Source organism: Dreissena polymorpha, chromosome 1 (genome assembly GCF_020536995.1).
Source record: "Dreissena polymorpha isolate Duluth1 chromosome 1, UMN_Dpol_1.0, whole genome shotgun sequence".
NCBI lineage: Eukaryota > Metazoa > Mollusca > Bivalvia > Myida > Dreissenidae > Dreissena > Dreissena polymorpha.
The window spans coordinates 170566480-170590418 of record NC_068355.1 but is presented as its reverse complement, the minus strand read 5'-3'; the positions used below and the strand labels follow the sequence as shown (position 1 = coordinate 170590418).

General features: G+C 34.9%; 1 long non-coding RNA gene across 1 annotated transcript; it reads right to left on the bottom strand.

Annotated features, from left to right (window-relative positions):
• Positions 1-10681: 10681 nt before the first annotated feature.
• On the bottom strand, positions 10682-23684 carry LOC127860813 (uncharacterized). Its single transcript, XR_008039934.1, has 3 exons — positions 23551-23684; positions 12090-12272; positions 10682-11056 (listed from the first exon to the last, which is right to left on the bottom strand). It is a non-coding gene; the product is annotated as an uncharacterized LOC127860813 (long non-coding RNA).
• Positions 23685-23939: the final 255 nt, after the last annotated feature.

The following is a 23939-nucleotide window of genomic DNA, read 5'->3' as shown; positions in this document are numbered from 1 at the left end:
TAACGTTATACTCGTTTGGCAACTGGTCTTCTGCGAGAACATTGCAACGCCGATTAGATTAAAGTAGATGCAATAGTTATATGATATAATGATCTTGAACTGAGACTCATGGTTCAATGAGCCGCATAGATAAACAAAATGAAACAATTATTGAAACAAATATCAAGTTCAAACGCAAAGCGACTGTTTGGTAGCAGATGAGCGCGAAATTGCTTTATGTATATTTTGTTTCGTTATAAACAGTAGATAGTACATGCCATTATTGGGAAACTCATATTACAGCAGTCGATAAGAATATTAATACATATACCACGTTTTGTAAGATGTTATTTATTACATATTGTATAACATGCTAATCTCAGTTGAGTTATCTCTAACGAAAGACATTAAATTGGTCAAATATATTTGTTATTTCGTAAGGTAAAACGAGTTTTGAAAGATTTGTACTTTTTGGTTACAAAACATGACACAATGGGAAACGTATCATTTGTAAAATCCGTTTTTTTAACTAAAACTATACAACATATTCACAGGTATGATAAACATATGGGTGTTTAATGGTGACACTGCTATTTAAACACAATGACTTCGCACATATAGGGGCAATTAAAACAAGTAATGCTAATATGAATAGAATAATAAAAGCTATTTAACTGTTCATATTTGTAATCACATGTCACCTTAACTACGCAGTCACGTGTACTCTGTTTCTGGCCTAGTGGCCTTCGAAGAACTCGTAGATTGTGGCGCACCTGCAAGTGCCAATTTATGCTTGTAAATAAACGTGTATGTAACACAACTGGAGCTGATATAATATAATCCAACCCTGGCCACAATACTTGCAATGACCTAACAAGGTCCTACAGTAATGTATGTAATGTGTTTCGCATATCTAAACCATACTGATGTTGTCCAAGATTGACAGACATATTGCGAGAACCTTTAAAAAACTAATTCGACGTGCCATAATACCACGTCTGACTGTGTATATCAAAGGCAATAAATGCACTCATGTCAAATATTTCGACACTTTAAAGCAGATTTCAGGAACAATAAACTTCAAAATCAACAATGGTCATGTTTAACTTTTGACTTATATACGTACACACTTAGTGTGTGCGATATGTGCGATATGTCGCGAGCGATATATATCAGGAGGGTACGTTTAAGCGAAATTTTTAATCTGCAAATGATGCATAATGGCCACTTTTGACCTTTAAGTGTGTTTTGTGTAAGAATGCCCACTAATACAATGCGCTAAAATTAATGACGTTTATATTTAATTGACCTTATCAAGTTATGTTTTAGGTTATTTGGGTCATCGAAACAAGAAGAATCCTCAATGAGGTTGTTTAAGGTGCTTGGATCCCGTATTTCTCCAACCTTACATTTCTGATTCAAATGCAACATGTATTTTCAGAAAATGCAAAGATGGCGGTGATCGCAGCTTGATTGCTTTATTCAAGCGTCCGTTCAACCGATTTTAATCGCTTAGATGGTAAACGACACTTGACAGTCAGTTGTTAATCTGTTGTGTAATCTCAATAAATGTGTGAAAAACTCGCGAGTAAGTGTTTATTACATGTATTCCCTATAAGAGCTGTTCGGTGCGCTAATTTTAGAGACTCGTGCAAGCAAAGGAATATTGAATATCTAACTGTTTTGTCATATAATTGTTTTGCCGTCATGTAAATATTATGTTTCTCCTTATATTGTTGATGTACAATATTAAAAGTATAACAACTATGTATCAATATTTAGTCAATTCCGGTAAACTTCCGGTAAAAACGAAAGTAAAATTAATGGAGTAATGGTTCGGTAAACATAGTTGACTTTGTTGATTTTGTTCCAACAGATGTTGACCGAATACCGAAATATTCGTTCGGAAGGATGACCGAATATTCGAATATTCGAATACCAAATTCGGCATTTGTTGCCATCCCTATATAATATCCAACCTCATCATGGTCTTCATTGGCATATTTGGCAATCTGTTTTTTCAACATTCTGCATACCGTGCTTGAAAACTGATTTGAATGTTACAAAAAGTGTTATGTTTTATGCCAAGATATATTTGTAGAAGAGAAAAAAACATACGAATAAAGAGTAACAAAACAACAGTCGACTTGAAATGGCGCGGCAAAGGCCGACGCGTATCACCACGCCGCATGTTTGACCCAGGGGTGCCCCAGGGTTGATAATGGAGCCAGGCATAGTTGAGATTGACGGTTTTGTCATAAAAGTATCAGCATCAGTATGTTCAGTATCAATTTGAAGTAAATTGGTGTAGCAATGAAGAAGTTAATGTAAGATAACCTAACAAAATGAGTGAAAATCTCTGACCCGACCCAACCCCCCATTACTTTAGACCCACTGGTCACATAAGTATTCAAAAAAGTGCAATATTGCATATATTCTCATAGCTACCACGTGTGTAAGTTTAAAGGCTGTATTGCTAATAGTGTAGGAGAAAGTAGCCAGGACGGACAGACGGCGGACCACATAATAGATTTCAAAATCTAAACGCGGACCCTAAGTTCAATGTAAAGGTCACAGGGGTAAACAAATATGCGAATGGAAAGGTCTTGTCCAGATTAACTTGCGTACCAAATATGAAAGCAATATCTGAAGGGACAAAGAAGTTATAAGCTTTTTTTGAATCGCGGTCGCAGATATCGATACCTGAAAGCGGACCCCAAGTTCAGAAATGTAATGCGCATGGAAAAGTGTTGTCCAGATACACATGCTTACCAAATAAGAAAGCAATATCTGACGGGACACAGTAGGTATAAGCCTTTTTCGAATCGAGGTCACAGATTTCAAAACCTGAACGCTGATTTCAAGTTGAAGGTCAATGTCTTAGGGGTTATAAATTTAATGCGCATAGAAAGGTGTTGTCCAGATAAACATGCATACCAAATATTAAAGCAATACCTGAATGGGGCACAGTAGTTATGAGCCTTTTCCGAATCACGGTCGCAGATTTTAGAAACCTGAACGCTTATCTCAGGTTCAAGGCCAAGATCACATGGGTCAAATATTGTATGCGCATGGAAAGGTGTTGTCCAGATACACATGCATACCAAATATGAAAGCAATATTTGAAGGGACAAAGTACTTATGAGCCTTTTTTTGGATCGCGGTTGCAGACTTCGAAACCTGATAGCTGACCTCCAGTTCAAGGTCAAGGTCACAGGGGTAAAACAAATGATGCGCATGAAAGGTGTTGTAAAGATACACGTACATACAAAATATGAAAGCAATATCTGAGGGGACACAGTAGTTATGAGCCTTTTTCGAATCGCGGTCGCAGGAAAATCTCTGACCCGACGCCACCAAAACCCCATTATTTTTGACCCGGGGTCATACCAAAATTCCAAAGAGTTCACCGTCGTACATATGCTCATAGCTTCCATACGTGTAAGTTTCAAGGTTCTAGTGCTTACAGTGTAAGAGGAGATAGCGGCCAGGACGGACGGAAGTATAGATGGCGGAGATACCCACAATATCCCCACTTTTTTCCGAAAAGCGTGGGAATATAGAGAATACTAGGTTAGCGGTGAATAGAGAGAAGTTTATGTTGCGAGGCTTAGAACACCGGGAGCGCGAGCCTTGGCGAGTTTTTCTTACTGAATATACTTTCTTTGATAAAATAACAAAGACAAAGTTTACAAATCGAAGAAAATACTCTTACGTTTACTAACATCCAAAAACAAAAGCAAAACAATTCGAAAAGACTACTGAACCAAAATGCACACCCATCAGTATGCTCTACACACACAATTTCACATCCAAATAGGCACGCACATTCTGAAAATCAATAACACGAATAAGCTAGATCTACATGTAGATCTAAATACTTAGTCTCACCGGTTCCATCCGAGGTAAGTAGCCCATAGAGTATGCACTGTTTCATAACTACATCCACGATACATTTACACGAAAAAAATGCGCGTCTTCAATGTTTTATTCTCAGACATCGCATGCTAGTTTCGTGTACACCGAAAAATGGCATCGCAAAAATGCCGTAATAAGTAAGTTTGTCATTTTCTGACGCCATCAATCAGCTGATTCATTATACTGATGGCGAAAAATTATGTCCCTCAACTAGATCGAAATGTTGAAGGTCGTATACTTTTAAAGCTCATGTTTTCTCGACTCTTGAGATTTCTTATGAAAAATCATTGAGTGGTAGAATAAAAAGTAGTCCGTGCATGCGACAGGTGTATTCAGCAAGGATGGAGATAGGCAAGTTTATTTCATAGTGTGTTATACCGTCAATGTCGGTATACAAATGGGATTAAATAAAAATGGAAGATTGTTTCGTACCGATCACATTATTCTTTAAGTAACATATTACATAGATCCAGGTATCCATATACCTGCATATCTTCAGATAGATGTGTTAGATAAATTTTGTTAGAGGTGTCTCCGAGTGCTTCAAATAATTGTAACCATTCTCCTTCAAAGCAACAACAAAGCGTTCCGCCAGTCCGGTTTTTGCGGGTTCGTCGTTGGCATTTTCAAGAGACCCACTCTCTTCCATCATCTGTGCACTAAGCTTGTAGACGTCTTAAATCAACCGATTTAAATGTGAACAACTGCATACAATTTTTAATGTTCTTTTAAAAGCTTTAATTGAAAACAAAGTGTAACGCGTGTAAAACAAATCGACCAATGCCGATGCATAAACAAAACAAAAACAAAATGATTAAACGCAAAACGGCCTTCTTATACCACAAGAAATTAAAGTGTTCTGAAAAGCTAATGTTCACAATGCCACACAAAATACTATCAAAAACACTGTCCCAGCACCTAGCAGACAAATGTTAAACAAACCACAATATGTTTCGCCCAGTATCATGACAACATTTGTTTGGAATATTTTGAGCAAGTTTCAAGATAATTGTATAACAAAATGTCACGCATATAGTGTTCATTATGGCGGCCATGTTTTTTTTCAAGTTTCTGCCTCGACAAAGATCATTAGTTTAAATGATTATAGTGTTGACAAGCTCTACCTCTACTTTGAGCTAGTGATCTTGTCTTTGATCCTTTGTGACGCAGATTCGAAGTCCGTCGTGATATCGTTGGGACAAGTGCTCTGACCACGTTTTGTAAGGACACGCAAAAAAATAGTCTTGGTTCAGGGAACCGAACCGACCCTTTTTTCTGCCCCCGACCCTTACGATTGTTTTGGTCCGCGGAAAAAAATCCGATGGTGATGTTTTGTTTCGTTGACATTTATTCTATTCAATAAATGCTTTATTCCATATGTAGTCTTTAGTTTTCAAAGAATATTAATTTGTACAGTAATTTACAGATATTTATAAAAAAAGATTTTTCTGTTAAAAAATCCGCATCCGAATGTTATGTCCGAAATTTACGTAACTGCGGAAAGCGTCTGAATCGTTCAGAACTGTTATTTGTGTTAATGTTTTGTTTCATTTACATGAATTCTAGTGAAAAATGCTTTAATAAAAATTCAGTCTTTTGTTATCAAAGAATATTTATTTGTACATAAATATACAGATAAAGACAAAAGTTTTTGTTACACAATCCGCATCCGAATTGTATGTCCGAAATGTACGCAACTGCAGAAAGCGTCTGAATTGTTCATAAGTACAGAGGGTGATTTAAAGGCAAAAGGTACATAAAGAGCTTGGGATTGTGAAATGATGAATAATATACAACAATTAAACACCACATGTGTAATGTTGCAACGTTTATCATGTGGTCAGTGTTTAAACAATCATGGGTGCATTAAGTGCATTAAAGGTCTTACTCAACGTGTTGCTCTAGATGGAGAACTATCATCCGAGGTACCAGTGACATCTGGGATACCACATGGGTCAGTGCATACTTTTTCTTTTCTATATAAATGACGTACCTCAATCTATTACTTCTCAAGTTCGCTTATTTGCAGATGACACTGTAAAAATAAAAATCAACAATATGCATGACTGATATACTCTACAAAAACATCTAGAACTTATGAAATGGAAACATCTTTGGGACATAGAGTTCAACCCAAGTAAATGCCAAGTAAACATAACCAGAAATAAATCAAAATTCTCTTTAAATTACAAACTTCATGGACAAATATTAGAAACTATTGACAATGCAAAATACATTAGTGTGGACATTTCAAAAGACCTTTTCCGGAACACCCATATAAATAGAATAACAAATAACGCTAATAAATATCTTGTTTTTTTCCGCATGAACATACAGACAAGAAATTCCAACATTTGCCAGCTCGCTTACAAGACCATAGTTAGACCACAGGTGGAATATGCTTCTTCCGTATGGAGTCCCCACACATTACAAAATATACAAAATATTGAAACTGTACAGCGTTGAGCAGTCCGCTGGGTCAAGCATAATTATTCCCCATATGACAGTGTCACCTTCATGCAACAGGAACTTGGTTGGCAGACCCTACAAGGCAGACGAAATGACACTAAATTATTTTTTTTCAACATTGTTCAAGGGTTAGTTGCTGTGTCCCTACCATCACGCATCGAGCGACCCACCAGATTCACTCGTCACATGCACCACCTCTACTACAGACAGATCCATACCTCTGCAAATTATTGTAAGTTGTTACTTTTCCCAAGTGTCATTGTGATGTGGAACAACCTTCCTGCCACTACAGTTTAACATCCTGATATTGAAGGGTTTAAGCAGTCCCTGTTTTCCCCTTCTGCCCCTTAAACTCCGGGAGAAATGTTGTTATCAGTTTTTAACCTTAACTAACTTCACCTTATTATAAATCTAACATACCTTTATCTTTCACACTTTTTCACTTTGAACACTTTTATCTGCACTGACTGCGCTGCGCACCTGTCTATAATACCGGCAAGGAGAGTTAGATAGTATAGTATAGATATATAGATAGAAATATTAACTGACCCTTTTTCACCCAGAAATCAGTCGACTGGTAAAAAAAAACCTACCTACCCTCCTTCATTTTTATGGCCATGTTTGCTGAACTTTGTTTTGGCCTAAAGGATGGACTTACATTTGGCCTTTAATTCACAAGCGTCTTTTTTAGCTGACCTATTGTACAAGGTTTGCACCACATATACACCAATTTGTAACTTGGTCGGAAAATCATAACAACAATTTCTTACCGATTGTTATAAAGAGTAAGGTATAAATGTTGCATCTCATGAGTTCATAAAGTTATGTTTTTCATTTTGAAAAGACACTTAGTTTCACTCCACACGACCCAGTATCAAACGTTCAACGTATTGGTTACTAAAAAGCATGAGAGCCTAACATTGAAGCTAAATGATGTAAAATATCCGAGAGCTCAGGTAACAACAAAATAACTATCCAAATGTCAATAATCTTTCACAAATCATATAATGGCCGGAACATATGCACTGGCTTATTCTATAAAGTTAATCAATATCAAGTGTCATAAACTATAGAGAGTTATTTGTTTTAGGTCCACCCCTCTCTTGGGTCAGGGCCCAATTATTAATCGGGCTTTAGACCCAACGTGTGCATATATATAATATATATGCAGTAAGCTGTTGGGTCAAATTTGTTTGTCGATACTTACACATGCTATTCATTGAGGAGTTGTTTGTCATTTGAAAGTTTTTCAAAATAAAACAGCATTACAGCGGTAGGGTTTTAAGACCAGTAGTAAAAGTGTTGACAAAGGCAGATTTGGAATCTCCTTAGCCGACTAAAGCTTTTTACTTAGGGGACGTTTGTTTGATACATTATATACCATATTAATTATGTGTAGGTAATATATAGGCGTCAGTTCGCCTCTGATTTGAAGAATAAAGTGCACTTACTCAAGGCATTAACTGACAACTGTCTTACTTGAACAATGCCGCTATTTTATCTACCCATATCCACAATATCTCAAAACAGGGACCCTATCCATGTATCCGTTAAGAAGCTTTGGAATTTAGGATTTTCAACACATCCAAACGCGCATTTTTTTACTTTTTAAAGAAAACAACATTAACGATCGTAAATGTTTTTAGCAAATATTTTCTCCAGCATTTGAACGTCGGTAGAGTTCCGACAAAATCGTTTGTTTTCGAGTGCAAAACATTTTACCGGGCTTTATTGGCGCGTGAATTAGCCTGTTACTACCCGTTTCTTATCATTAAAGCCCTGTTATCGCCAGGTTTCTGCACTCCTTCGGTGAGCATTCCCTAGAGTTTGTGCAATAATGTATATTATATATTTTTAGGCGCTCGTAGCATTCATCATCAATATGGAACTGATCCAAAAACATACCATTTGATAATATTTGAATAAACACCTCCCTAGCAAGGGAACATCATGGTTAAGAATATTTTTCTCAAGAAACAGGTTTCATTTAATACTGATGCTTATCCACATAACTGACAGCCAGCGTATAAAACCCCAAAACGGCCCCCAAAACAACGCACAGTCCTCCAGTCACTTTTCTGATGTCAAGGGACCAGTTTGTCAAGCATGTGGTGGAGCAGCTAACGGCCAAACACATGGCTACACGTGGACACAGAATACACGCACCACATAACTGGCTTCAGTTATCTATATTATACAGATTTATATCTTTTAATATGTTAATCATAAGGGATAAACAAAACGTAGGTAAATGAATATAAGATAAAACGCGTGAATCTCTTGGTTTCTATTGTGTACATGATCTATAGATAACAAGAGATTGCCAAGCAATATGGTCCCCTACCGGTGGAAATCCACCATTGTCAGATTTTGTTTATATATTTGTTGCCATAGCAACCATAATTATTGACGTAGGAACAAAATGAAATGACGTGCATAATCTCCATATTGCCATCTATCAATGTTTAAAGTTTGATGAAAAAATATGAAAACTTTTAAATTTGTATTATCGTATGCGGACGATCAGGTTCTATTTTCAACGTCACCCGAATCAGTACAGCTAATCTTAAATGATATTGAAAACTACTGTAGTAAATACAAAATAAAAAGCAATACTAAACAAGATGTGTTTGTGAAACACAATGTCCCACAATATATTTGACCTTTGACCTTGAAGGATAACCTCGACCTTTCACCACTCAAAATGTGCAGCTTCATGAGATACATATGCATGCCAAATATCAAGTTGCTATCTTCAATATTGCAACAGCTATGGCCAATGTTAAGTTTGACGCAAACCAACCAACAAACAAACAAACCAACAAATAGTGATGCTTTGCATTTTTCCAGTTTTAAACTATCAACCACAACATGTTATATCATTTAAGTTAAACCGAAAGATATCAAGAGACAGACGTTTTTGTTATTAGCATTTCAAAATAAAACGTTGGTTAGAGTTTATTAGCGGTTATTGAACGTTTTAAAAACAGATACGAGTTACCTGGTGCAAGTGATAACCACACAGCAAGTTTCAAACAAAGCCATCATTCCTACGTTAAGTTATTATCCGAAAACAAAATTTCTATTTTTAGTTACAGTGTCTTTGATATTTGATCCCTTTACCCCATATGCAACCCCACACCAGATATTCGCTTAAGCTACGCACATACCAACTTTTAAACAATTCTGTCATTCCTAAGTTAAGTTATAATCCGGAGACCAAATTCTATGTTTAGAGGCAGTGACCTAGATATTTGACTCTTTGACCCCATATGCAATCCCAAACCAGATCGTCCCCTAAGCTACATACAGACCAACTTTCAAAAAATTCTGTAATTCCTATGTAAAGTTATCATCCGGAAACCAAATTTCTATTTTTAGAAGCAGTGACCTTGATCTTGATCCACACCAGATCTTCCCCTAAGCTACTTAAATATTAACTGTCAAACAAATCAGTCATTCCTAAGTAAAGGTATCATCCGGAAAACTCCTCGGACAGACAGACGGACGGACGGACAAACACACATCGATAGATACTATAGACCCCACTGGAAACCGGCACGGGACAAAAATGCACGAGGTGACCCTCTGACCAAGCTTTTTACCAAACACGATCCATATTTCAACTTAACCTAGATAGCATCCAAATGCCACTACTGACCAAGTTTTTAACCCAACATGACCCATATTTGAATTTGACCTAGATATCATCAATATGCAACTTTTGACCAAGATTAGTTTAGATGGGATAAATATTATTTTAATTAAAGTCTGGACAATATGACTTTGAATGCTGTAAATGCACAAAGTGACCAGATCTAGTTTTTTACCCGACAAGACCGATATTTCAACTTAGCCTAGATATAATCCAGATGCAATTTCTGACCAAGTTTGATCGGATGATTACTATTTGAATTTGAGTCTGGGCAAAGTGCTGGACACAGCCTGCTATTAGAGTCGCATAATACGTCCCGCTTTTCAAACAGGCGTATACAAACAGTGTACCATTTTTACAGAACACAAAACAGTACAAGATCCATACAAAAAGTTGACCTGGCATGTAACATGACTAAAAAAAAGATAAAGGCTTATGTGTTGATGGCGGTTAAACTAATTACATTGTATTTTTAGAAGTGGAGCTAAAGAGGTGTTTTTTTAGACGGAGACTATCAAGTTGGTTAAATATGCTGATGTTGATACCATCGATACGGAGATTATTATTTTAAATTTGACTAGCTTGGAAAAGATTAACTAGCTTAGAAAATACAAAGATACAAATAGGTAATATGGAATGTGTAATACAATTTGCCTGCCTGCATGCATCTCTTTACAAATTTAACTAAAATGAATAATACACATTCAGGAGTACTTTGAAATCATCATCGAAAAATATTAAATGTTTGATATACAGTATTATTTGGCAAAATTTGCAAACATCATCTACAGTTTAAAACATGTTTCTAGTTCCTCTGTACAACAATAGATCATTTTGATTTTCCCAACTTCATGTTGTTTAATTTCGATCTTATTTGAGCCAATGTTCTTTCAGACAGTTCAAGACTTGTGTTCTGAGCAAGGATTATGTCTGCGTTATGGGCACTTGTCGCAGATCGGGTGAGGTAACTTTTGAAGGCTTTCCTCAAACATTCCTCTGTGCTTTTTGACCAAGGTACTTTTCTTCCCGGTTTTCCTGAAACAATTAATTTATTCCAAATCAGTCACTATTCTCAATGCAGCATATATATCTTTTTTGATAATGTAATATAGACAGGTTAAATATTTTATTGCTAAAAGGGCTCTAGTTTGTGGCTCATATGGCAGTCAGAATAGATCCGCAAACCATGGTCGGCAAATCACGAATTGAACCACACACTATTATTGCATCTTTGGTCCATGACTTAGTGTGATATTGCTTCAAGGGAATAATGTTCAAACTTTGCATCGATTTCACGAGTGAAATACAAATAATTCATGAAGTTCAATACAATGTGTGTGTTTCCATTCAGATTTTGTTAGTCAGTGCATTAAATTGTTCAAAATTAGTTTAAATCTTTTAAGATAAATATCTGCTATTTTGTATAAAACTATCAGATTACAAATTCACAATTCTGCACTGGGGGCAGAAATCAAGGTGAATTCTATCCTAATACACAATAAATGTAAACAAGCTGACATATTTTGTTCCATTATTTATATAATAACTTTAGAACTTTTGAGTTATACAAATAAACCTTAATACTTAATCAGTTTTACCAATATGTGTCTGTTTTTACAATGTATATTCAACAGAAAAATATTTATCCTTCCTAATTCAATAATTTAAACAGTTAACAACACTCTATCATAAATGACAGTTTTACAAGGAGTGTATTGTTAAGATTTAAACCCTCTCAATATCAATAGAACGAATTGATACACTGAAAACTTATTTTGCAACATTTTAATCAGTAAAAAAACTCTGCATATGGACCGATAATAGTACACAACTATTTAACCGGACTGGATTGTCTGTTTAATTCGCGGATATAATAGTATCTGGATATTTGTTACAGTTCTTCTAATTATAGGATTCTATTATCTCCGAACTCAAGTAAATAGCATTCGAGCAGTTAAAAATAATCGATCACCGTGTAACAGCTAGTTCAACCATTTGTAAATTTTAATGGAAAAATTAATGCTGCACAATAGCCTTCTTTAAAAAATGCATAATTCACATAATTTACCACTAGATGCTGCAGGCCGAGTTTGGTTCCCGAGAAGAGTCTCCGTCTCAGAGTTACATGTAACTGCTTCACTAGTCTCTGACACAATTGGATAACGACCTTCATCTGACTCTGTTATCTGAGTCTCCATGGCATCCACACCTACATCTGACTCAATACTCTCAGACTCGATGGGATCAGGACCTGAATAAAAATAAATACAGTTCTGCGGGTTTTGCAAGAAATATATATTATATTGTTAAGTGGTAGTCTCCATCTGGTCTACATTACCAGTAAAACAGAAACTCATAACGAAATAGTATGTACAAAAACAACAAGCCTGGTCATTGACAATCATCTTATCTCAATGTGATCAGTATCTATCAATTAAATTTATTGATGATCCAACATATCTGCATATGTTATATATAAAAAATTATTGGGTCACTAGATTAGGCTTTTTAAGTACAATTATGGAGGCGAGTTCCACCTTTTTTCGCTTTTTTCAGCACACAAGACAATTTCTCAGAAACAGTTTTAAGTGGAAATAAGTGATGGCTTTTGAAATATTGTTAGTTGCCCAGAATATGTCAAAAATGGTCAAAAAGGCGACTGTTAGCGACAAGCCTAATATTATGTTAGCCACTATATCTTTTCGAATCATATCTGACTTAAGCATAATAGTTCGATGTTCATTGTGATCCTGTGCAATAGCTGGACCCCAGTGTGTTGCAAGTACACCAGGAGCAAGATTTACATAATTTGTGTACATGACAAGGATGAGATTGACTATCATTGCTCTGTAGTTGTATGGAATTCCGTTAGGAGCAGATACTGTTGACAATAGACAGAGACTTATCTTAAAAGCTCACATAGAAAACATATTTCACAAATTAGTGAAAACTTTACACCTTTCCTCTACTGCATCATCATCAGACTTATTTTCTTGTACATCAGGCAATTCTGGAAATAGCATTACACTGTTATATATAATACATGTGTATATCAATAATTTAATCTTCATTTGCAACCTTGAATGGGCATGACTGGTGCATGATCATAAAAACCCTACTTTATTCAGAAGCAATGGGCAAATTGCTATACAAATATTTCAAATCACTATACAAATATTTCAATATACAAATATTTTCAATATACAAATATTTTCAATATACAAATGTTTTCTTTGAAGGAGGTAAATGATGCCATGAACGTTTGGTCTTGGGTGAGAAGAAATGCACTGATGTACAAATTTACAAGAGGACTATGATGGCCCTGTATTGCTCACCCGGGGGCAAAGGTCAAGGAAAATGTAACAACATAAAAATCCATCCAAAACATACATTTAACTGCTGTAGCTTTAAAAAATGCATTTTCCCCTGTATAGTGTTCAAATGGTTTCCTTAAGATGTGTGCCAGTGAGACCTACTTTTGACTAAGTTAACAAAACCCAGTTTTTCATTTCTAAATTCTATTAAAAGAAAGACCAACATGTAGTCTCTAGAGTGTTCACAATGTTTACCCAAAGATTTAACCTGGTGACCAAATTTTTGAACTTGCATATAATTGGTTAGTAACTTTCAACTAAATACATACATTGTATCACATCACAAAGACATAGTTTTCAACAAAATATCATGAAGATCTCGGAAAAATGGGCTGTTCATTGTTTTTACTTAACCTAGTGACCAATAATACAGCATCTTAAGAGTTTGTAAGGTGTTACTCTAGACATAAAGGCAAAACTAAGCCACACCTACTACGCTTTGTGCATTGTGGTTTAAAAAACGCATGACCCCTTTACGCAGACAAGTTTGAACCCAGGACCACATTTGAACAATCAAGTTAGACCGTGATTTATTTTGCCCCAAATAACCGCCGATATTTGGCTGCTTCCCAAATACAATACTCAATATTTTTTCCAGAACATCTGGCCTAAATTTCTCCAAAAAGGCCATAACTGAGTTACGCATTGGTTCGCGAATATAGCCAAATATATATGATTTAACGTTACTATTCACACATTCCTATATTGCGGAGGATATTGACAATAGTCGATGTATCGCGATTGAGCGCGCCCGTTTTTACGTCATCGTCCAAGATGGCGGCAAGCAGAAAAGAAATAACGATGAACAGCGAAAATGATAAATAACATTCGAATTAGCAACGGATATCATAATGCTATTAACGGTTAATTTAATGCGTGTGTCAATTAACACCTAAGACTACGTTTGAGATAAAAACAACAAATAACAAATAGTTATTAGAAATCTGCACAGTGAATGTGTGTCACGGAAACTAGTGTTAGAAAAGTAGAGTTCAGTCTACTAGCAATATCTTTTACTTATAATGGGTCTCAACAATAAGTGTAAACATGTGTACTTGAAATAAAGGGCCGGGCCCAACAATGTTCATTAATTATATTGATACTTAAAGTGTTCATTATACCTTTAATGTTAATAACATATATGGGACCGTAGAATGTCAACTTGTATATTTTATGTGGGACCCAACGATGTTTCTTACTTATATGTGACCCAACAATGTTTCTTATATATGGGACCCAACAATGTTTCTTTAAATACTTCTTATATATGAGACCCAACATTGTTTCTTGTAGATGGGACCCAACAATACTTCTAATATAGGACCCAACAATATTTCTTATATAGAACCTGGCAATGTTTCTTACAATACTTCTTATATATTAGACCCAACAATAATTCTTATATATATGACCCAAAAGTACTTCTTATATAGGACCCAACAATGTTTCTTTATATATGGGACCTTACACTACTTGTTATATGGGACCCAACAATATTTCTTATATGGGACCCGCCAATATTTCTCATAATACTTCATATATGGGACCTGACAATATACTTTATACGAAGTGTTTTATCCATGCCCCTTTTTTCGGAGCGCCACACTGCCCCTTTCAAAGCCAATTAGCGCCACGTGTCCCCAAGACGCGCATATGAATGCATGACTGCGTATGACGCAATAAAAGAGGACCTATTACCCAAAAAGGTCTGTAATTATCCCGTAGCAGTTAATTGCGCGAGTTGGTTTAAGCTCCAAAAACGACATTTTAACTCCGCCAGGCATTTTTGTGATGCATTCGTCATTTTGATTAGCAAAGCGGCATTTTCAATGGAAGCCAATCAGAAAAAGGAGTTTGTTCTTAAGGAAACGGCGTGGGTTGTGTGTCGACGAATTAATGATAGTCAGGTTTCTGGCAAAATGACAAACAACGACGACCCAAACTTCTGGCGCAGACTATTTATCTGAAATAAACCAGCAACAGTTGTTATTCAGTCCTCGCGTATGACGTTTTTTTCGCTCACTTAGATGAGGTACAAATAAAATTTACCCAAATCAATGACGTTACGTATTGTTATTCAAACTAAAATGACCCGAAATATTTTGTTAATATCAGAATATTCTTAAGACACAAGGGCCGTAACGGCAAAGATTGCTTTTACTTAGAGATTAGCCGGGTTTTGAATACTGTGACAGTGTCTATAACAATATAAAGAACTGAAACTCCAGCTGCTGGAGCAGTATTGCATTTTATTTAAAACAATTTATTGGTCCTTTATTTAAGGCAAGTGACCGATTGCCCAAACAGTACAAAACAGCACAATACAGCACAATACAAACCAACATAAACACAAACTATGAATAAAGCTGGGGTCACCGCCTTGGAACGGTCAATGCAAAGCATTGGGAAGGCAAATCCTCGCCGAGTTTAAAGAACTTTTATTTACATGTATAGCTTTTTTTGTTGTTTAATGAAAACCTGGCCCATGACTGGCAAACCTGCATATACATGTACCAACGTTCGTTTGACTCTCATTGTCTCATTGTCACGAGGAACACACGGATATTTCAGGCTGTGTGAAACTTTCTTTGTCAAATTTATCATTAATTAATGAATACACACAAGAGTTATAGTTAAAGAGTGGCATTTATTAAAGGCACTACGAAACACATGTTATTTAGTTTATTCAGAGACGTAACTATACAAACACGCGTGAATTTTTCAGGAAAATAACATTTAAAATTTATAAATGCAAGTTTAAAGCTGTGATTAAAAGTTTAAACAAGTTGAAAACACCAAATGTGCCCTTTGTTAGAGAATCGCCGTGCGAAATGCCTTTTTTAAGTCATCCGCCATGCCCGTCTGCCCTTCTAGAGTAAACACTATCAACGGGACCCCACAATATTACTTATATGGAGCCCAACAGTATTTCTTATATCAGTTATATGGGACCTAACACTTTAACTTATATTAGACCCGAAAATGAGTATAAACATGTTTATTTCTTATATGGGACCCTACACGGTTGTACCGGTAGGGGACAATAAATTATATTAAACAAATGATGTTCTATACATGTACATCGCAAGCTACATGTATATCGCGATCATGATCCATGGATCTGCAGTGTAATTAAGTAAACAACTGAATGCTAAAAAATAGAACCATTAATGATTATCATTTTACTGCAAACAATTCAGGGCAACCACAAAATAAGTATGGGTGACCTTATTTTGTACTCTGGTGGCCCTGCAGGGCGACTTCCTTTTAAAAAAATGTTTCACCAATGCAGGTGTGTTGCTTTCTTAAAGCACTGCTAAATACAGTTTGTACATTATGTTTCTCTCCATGCCCTATTGTAGAGGTCTATATGCTGCAAACGTCCCGGGAAATCTTATCAATGCTTTGAAAGTTGGCAATAATGGGCAACACTATTTTTCTTCAATAAATATTCAGTTTTGATTGCTATCATAAACCATTAATGCTCTGCAATAATCTTTTATAAAGGAAAAGACAATCTTATTCATTTAAAGATGCATAATACAAGGTATGAGGCATACTGCATAGAAGTAGATAAGTATACCTCAAGTTGCAGACAAAATTAACAGATTAATTCTGTATTCCATGGAAATGTATACTCTTAATGGGGAAGGAATATGCCCATTGAACATGAGTATAACACCTGAAGCGATGTGCGTGCACAGTTCTTTTGCTACAATTTTTCATGCTTCATTTTCCGAGAATCAGGCGAAAGTAAAATGTTTTTATTAAAATATGTCAAATAAATGTAAATGTTGTGTTAACATTAGCACAGTAGTCTGCTTTAATTTGTAATTCATGTGTAATTCAATATACACATGTAGAGGACCAATACAACTCATGGAATATGGATAAATTTGGATTATTGTAATTGAAGTTAGATTTTGAAATTGAATTACACCTGTTTATTCCTGATTTTGGCTGTTTCCTTTTTTTTCAAGTGATGTACATGTTATTTTAGTGAAACAAAATACTCGGAGCGCATGCGTGTGACGTCAAACTAGAGGGTATATTTCTTAATGTACTCTAAATTATACGAGGAACCGCTTGATACGAGGGCATGGTACCATACAACAAAATGCACAGAGTGCCTGGGTCAATCATTGATTTCAACACCTAATTCTGGTAAAAACATATCACCAGAAAAAGGTTTTCACCGGCATTAGGTAATTGGAGAATATATGTTGCAAACTAAGTATGCTTCTGTATATGCTAGTCGTGGGCTATTTTCATTAAGTTGTCACATCACAAAATGAAATAATTTATAAATATATGACTATGAATCATTATAAACATAATTATTAACATTTGGTCTTTATATGTGTTGCTACTTTGCCAATGTTAATATTCTGTAATAATAATAAACAATCGATTGTGTTGATGGTGTCAAACTGCCATCTTGAAAAAAGGTACTTGAAGAGTCGTGCATTTGATTGGCTATTCAAGGTTTCCCACTTTCAATCGCTATTGGCGCCAACGGCGACACAATACAAATTCTGGCAACAAATTTCCGCAAATGGCAATTTTTGGAAAATACACATTTTTTTCTGCCTAATATTTCCTTAAAGTGACATAAGACCCTCTGTTAACCAGCCACTATACTGCAGTAATTATACAATCGATTTCTGTGACGTAAGGGATACTGTTGAAATCAATGGATCATGCTGAGTGACAGTCGCAAAGTGGCATGCAATGGTGATAATTGCGATGATTTGGGGTTTTGTTAGTTATCTTAATTGGTCGTTAGTTTTATTGCTTCAGAGATATGGCAACATTGAAATATACCGAATTAGCGCTTAAATGTGAAGTGTTTGTCACAGTGTACGAAGCTGATTCAAGACAGTTACGTTGACCACCATGACAATCACAATGGTTGGTATGGTTTGTTTTAAGCAAATTCGGTGTAATTATAGGGGATAATTAAACATTTAACATGTATTGGTTCTTTATAAATATGACATGATATCTCTGTTTTACTCGTCAAAATGGCAAGTTCAGCGTGTATAACGCATTGTAGAAAATGAACGTTAGATTCCGATAATGTTGAGACTCCTTCAAGAATGCAAACCACTCTACATTCACCAGCTAACAAAAAAAGAAGACAGTTGATAGTCATATTTTTTCCTTCAATATGATTTCAACACAAAATGTATGCTGTGTGAACTGTGTATATCCTTGAAACTAATCAATTCATTCACTACAGGATGTACTGTCAAATATGACAGGACTTACTTTATCAGAAATTCATGCCCATTGTAATTTTCCAAATTGAATTTGATAATAAAAAGTATTACAATAACATCATATTGTTATATCAATAATAATAACTATATTAATGATAACAATAATTACTATAATAATAATATAGATATTTACTGTATTTACTATATTTATTATTATTATAGTAATTATTGTTATCATTAATATAGTTATTATTATTGATATAACAATATGATGTTATTGTAATACTTTTTATTATCAAATTCAATTTGGAAAATTACAATGGGCATGAATTTCTGATAAAGTATAAGAACCATACAACGAAATGTCATGTATATTATGTATTTTGGCGCAATTGTATATCGCATGGTAAAGTACGACGTCATGACGTCATTTCCTGTCATATTTGACGTTATAAAACATTTACTTTATTGGTGTATACAACAGTTATAACTATGTAGTGAATTCGTGTTTGTAAACTTTGATAAAGCCCGTTTGGGCGAAATATTAATAAAAGAGTGTTTTTACTATGAAATATGTATATCTTTATCCCTACTGGATATAAAACTGAGTATAAAACAGGAACAATTGAAAAAAAATGTTTAAATTATACAATAAGGTGTGCAAGAAACTTAACATTTGGTTTGGGGAGCTGCAAAAAAATAATGGTTATCCAACGAACTATTTAATTAAATTTAAAAACTAAAAGCACTAAATAAACAGTGGTGCGACCCAAATGAGAGAATGTCTCTTGATTGGTAATTTGGAGACATCTGGCACCAAAAGGGGGACAGCCACCCATTTAGAAGACGTTTTCAAAACTTGTGAGATAAACCATTGTACCTCGATGTGAAGACATACTACCACTTAAGAGACTTATACTTAGAAATACATGCACATTAGCGAGGGATTAAGTTAGATTTTAAAACACGTATGTCGTCGTAAATAATTTTGTCAGACGCTTTACTTTACGTTGAAATCTAGTACACAGAGCATTTGAATAACTTTGACTGTTTACCTGCTTCGTCATCCAGTCGCTTTGTTAATGAAAGCTTCGCCGTGTTACGATAATAATTCAAAAGTGAAAAAACCGAGAATGAGCAAACCATTTTCGATCGAAGATATTGTATCGTACGCATCACATTTTACGAATGTGCGTTAAAGTCCCATTGGTTACGTTTTCAATACGCATGATATTGTATTTCTTTGCGTTTGTAAACATTTTAATAGGGTGAAAGACGCAGATACGCAGATTATGTGGGGCACTGTATATATATATATTTATTATCTAAAAATATCTTTTCTTTTTACTCTTAATAAACACAATTAACTCATAAATAAAGCATTATTATTCGAGTCATATTATTAGTATATCAATGTCAACAAGTTTTCTTTCAGTGAGACTGACAGTCGATGTATTGATTTACACATTCTTACATAATAATCCAGTTTTACCACATGATCATTTTGCGATCCTTTTATGTAAAATTCGGTCCTATACTAAAGATGACAAGCGGTAATACAAAATCAATACCATACTAGTACGTGTAATAATCAAGTAATTGTTGTATTAAAATTTTCCAGAGTACATAATCTAGAAAAAAAATTATCAAACACAATACATCAGTGGTCAGTTTGTTCAGGTAGTGATTTTAACAGAAATAGTGATTCAAATACAGTGAATAGACTACGTAACGTACAAATGGAGAGTGGTGTTTATGTATAACACGATTAGAGACTGTCATATCTCTAGTGCATATTTTATATAGTTATAGATATGAAATCAAACAACTTAAAATTTCTTATCATTAAGCATAATATTCCATCGAAAAATGTCAACTTACTTGTGTCGATTAAGAAACATGTTCCTTTATTTACTTTATATCGGTTACATCTTAGCTAAAATTTGAAAGCAAATACTTGTATTTTTCTTCATTTAAATTTGAATGTTTCCTCCTGCACAATATCTTTAACGCTTTATAAATAATAAATACTTTGTTCGAACTATTGTTGTGTTGACAAGTGTACAGCAGGATTGATTATAAGATGTTTACGAGCGAACTGGATTATATTGAATACAAGTTCACATATAAGCATAGGCAGTAATGAACATCAATGTTACATTTCAGAAATGCGTGCACAACTTACAAAAAAAAAAAAAAGAAATTACCTTTGATTCTTTAAATTGTGTATACGGTTCTCTTCCAAATAGCCGCCAGAACAAATCCCTTATTTAAACAAGAGCTGTCAAAAGACAGCGCGCTCGACTTTTCGAGTGCTTGACAGTATAATTGGAGAAATTGTTCATATTCAATAAGGTCAATGTAATGTAGTCATATTCTAACTGGAAGAGGACCATAATTGAAACATATCGATCGCTTATGTTTTAAAAAAGTGGTACATTATAGACGATTCTGAGTTCAGGTATATTTTCCACAATCTAATGAATATTTGTAAAGACATAACAAACTAATACAATTATATTTTACTTTTGATAGCAATAACTTATGTGTGATGGTTGGACGGTCTTTCAAAAATAAAATAATAAAAAAATAATATTTGTGCCGCTTTTACAATGCTTAAAAAATATTTTGTGTGTGGGGTGGTGGAGAGGGGAAATACTGTGGGACGGGTGTGTGGTCAATTATAAGAGGATATTTCAAAAATAAGAAAAAAAAGGAAAACAAATATTTGTTTCGGGAGGGGGATTCTGAGTTGGGGCCTGGGGAATGGTTTGCGTGGAGTCCATTGTGGTATGTCAGGTAAGTATTGTAAGTGTTGTAAGAGCTGTGTTCATGAAACACAATGCACCCTACTGCGCCGCTATGAAGTCATATATTTGACCTTTTACCTTGAAGGATGACCTTGGATTTTCACCTCTCAAAATGTGCAGCTTCATGAGATACGCATGAATGCCAATTATCAAGTCTCTATCTTCAATATTGCAAAATTTGACTATTGACCTCGAAGGATGAACTTAAACTTTCACCACTCAAAATGTGCAGATACATGAGATAGACATGCATGCCAAATATCGAGTTGCTATATTCAGTAATTTTTGCAAAATTTGACCTTTGACATTGAATGATGACCTCGACCTTTCACCACTCAAATCGTGCTGCTACATGAGAAACGCATGCATGCCAAATATCGAGTTTCTTTATTTAATATTGCAAAATTTGACCTTTGACCTTTAAAGATGACCTTGACCTTACACCACTTAAATCATGCAGCTACATGAGTTACGCATGCATGCCAAATATCGAGTTGCTATCTTCAAGTGCAAAATTAGACCTTTGACCTTGACCTTTGACCTTGAAGGATAACCTTGACCTTTCACCACTCAACATGTGCAGCTCCATGAGATACACATCATGCCAAATATCAAGTTGCTATCTTGAATATTGCAAAATTTGACCTTTGACCTTGGCCTTTGACCTTGAAGTATGACCTTTACCTTAACCGTTCACCACTCAAAATGTGAAGCCCCATGAGATACAGCTACATTCCAAATATCAAGTTGCTTTCTTTACCTTGACCTTGACCTTCCACTACTTAAAATGTGCAGCTGCAGGAGATACACATCCATAATAAATATCAAGTTTCTATCTTCAATATTGCAAAAGTGATGACCAATGTTAAAGTTTTCGGACGGACGTTCAGAGTGACGGACAGTTCAACTGCTACCGAGGTCATAAAAAAGGAAAACAAATATAAAAAATGGGGGGAATCTGGGGTTGGGCCTGGGGGATGGTTTGGGTTGAGTCCATTGTGGTATTTCTGGTAAGAGTTGTTTTGTCAAAGTATGAATCAAATCTAATCCTGAATAAAGAAGTTATGGCAATTTAAGCAAAATTTATTTCTTACACCTTGAGATTCAATGTCATTCAAAGGTCAAGATCAAATCCAAAATTCCAGGTACAGTACCCTTATGATAGTAAGATAGTATTTGAAGTTTTAAAGCAAAAGCCTTGATACTTTAGAAGTAAAGTGATTCTAAACACAAAATTTAACAAAATATATAAAGTTCATAAGTCGAAAAAGGGCCATAATTCCATAAAAATGCCAACCAGAGTTATGCAACTTGTCCTGCCCAGTCCCCTCATGATAGCTAACGATTGTTTCAAGTTTGAAGGATAGCTATGATACGTTAGGAGTAAAATGGACCAAAACACAAAACTTAACAAAATTTTCAATATTTTTACTATAAAAGGGGCCATAATTATGTCAAAATGCCAGTTAGAGTAACATAACTTTGCCTGCGCAGTCCCCTTATAATAGTAAGTAAGTGTCGCAAGTATGAAAGCAATAGCTTTGATACTTAACGAATAAAGTGGACCTTAACACAAAACTTAACCAACTTTTCAATTGTCTAAGTATAAAAAGGGGCATAACTCTTAAAATAATGCTTACATAGTTATGTAACTTGACATACACAATAATCTCGTTGCAATTCTGTAGTATTCTAAGTTTGAGTTAATTATCTTTGATAGTGTTAAAGTTATTTGACTTTATAAAAAAAATTAACCAACGACGACGCCGACGCCGGGTTGAGTAGTATAGCTCTCATTTTCTTCGAAAAGTCGAGGTAAAAGCAGATATGTTGTTTAAAATACATTTAAACAAATAAATTTAATATAATACAAAAATATATCATAACACATATAGAATAGTACATTTGGAAGGGACTCATAATGAACTTAATTACCTCATGATGAGAAATGCCCAACTTGCAACAAAGCAAACGATATTATTGTACATTTACATAGGTTTGATTAACAATGATTAACATGCCTTTGGCATAATTTAAATGAATTACAGTATGTAACTAAGTCGTTAAAAAAGCAACTAATGACATCAAGCATCAAATAATTGAACATAAAAAGCTATTCTTACCGCCATAAGAACGATAAAAAGTGCATTAACGCCATTGAGCTCCAACTGGTAACACAAAACATCATTATAGCCAAATTAAAATAATGAAAATAGATAATAATGCAAAGGATCATATACACGAAATCACAAATAAGTAAATATTTCTGTTTAAATTAATTATAACCAACCATCGCATTTAGCAACAGGTTGGTTTGGTCCGGATAATAATCTATTTCATTCGCACTTGTGCATGTACTTCTGTTCTAACGTTTTCTGAATTCTAATCGTTATGTCAGTAACAACATAAACACAGATTCGTGTCATAATCACCAGCTAACAGCGTAAAACCTTACTGAATTGCGGCCTATCAATGATCTACCCACGTACGTATCGCACTTTGTTCCGCTTTT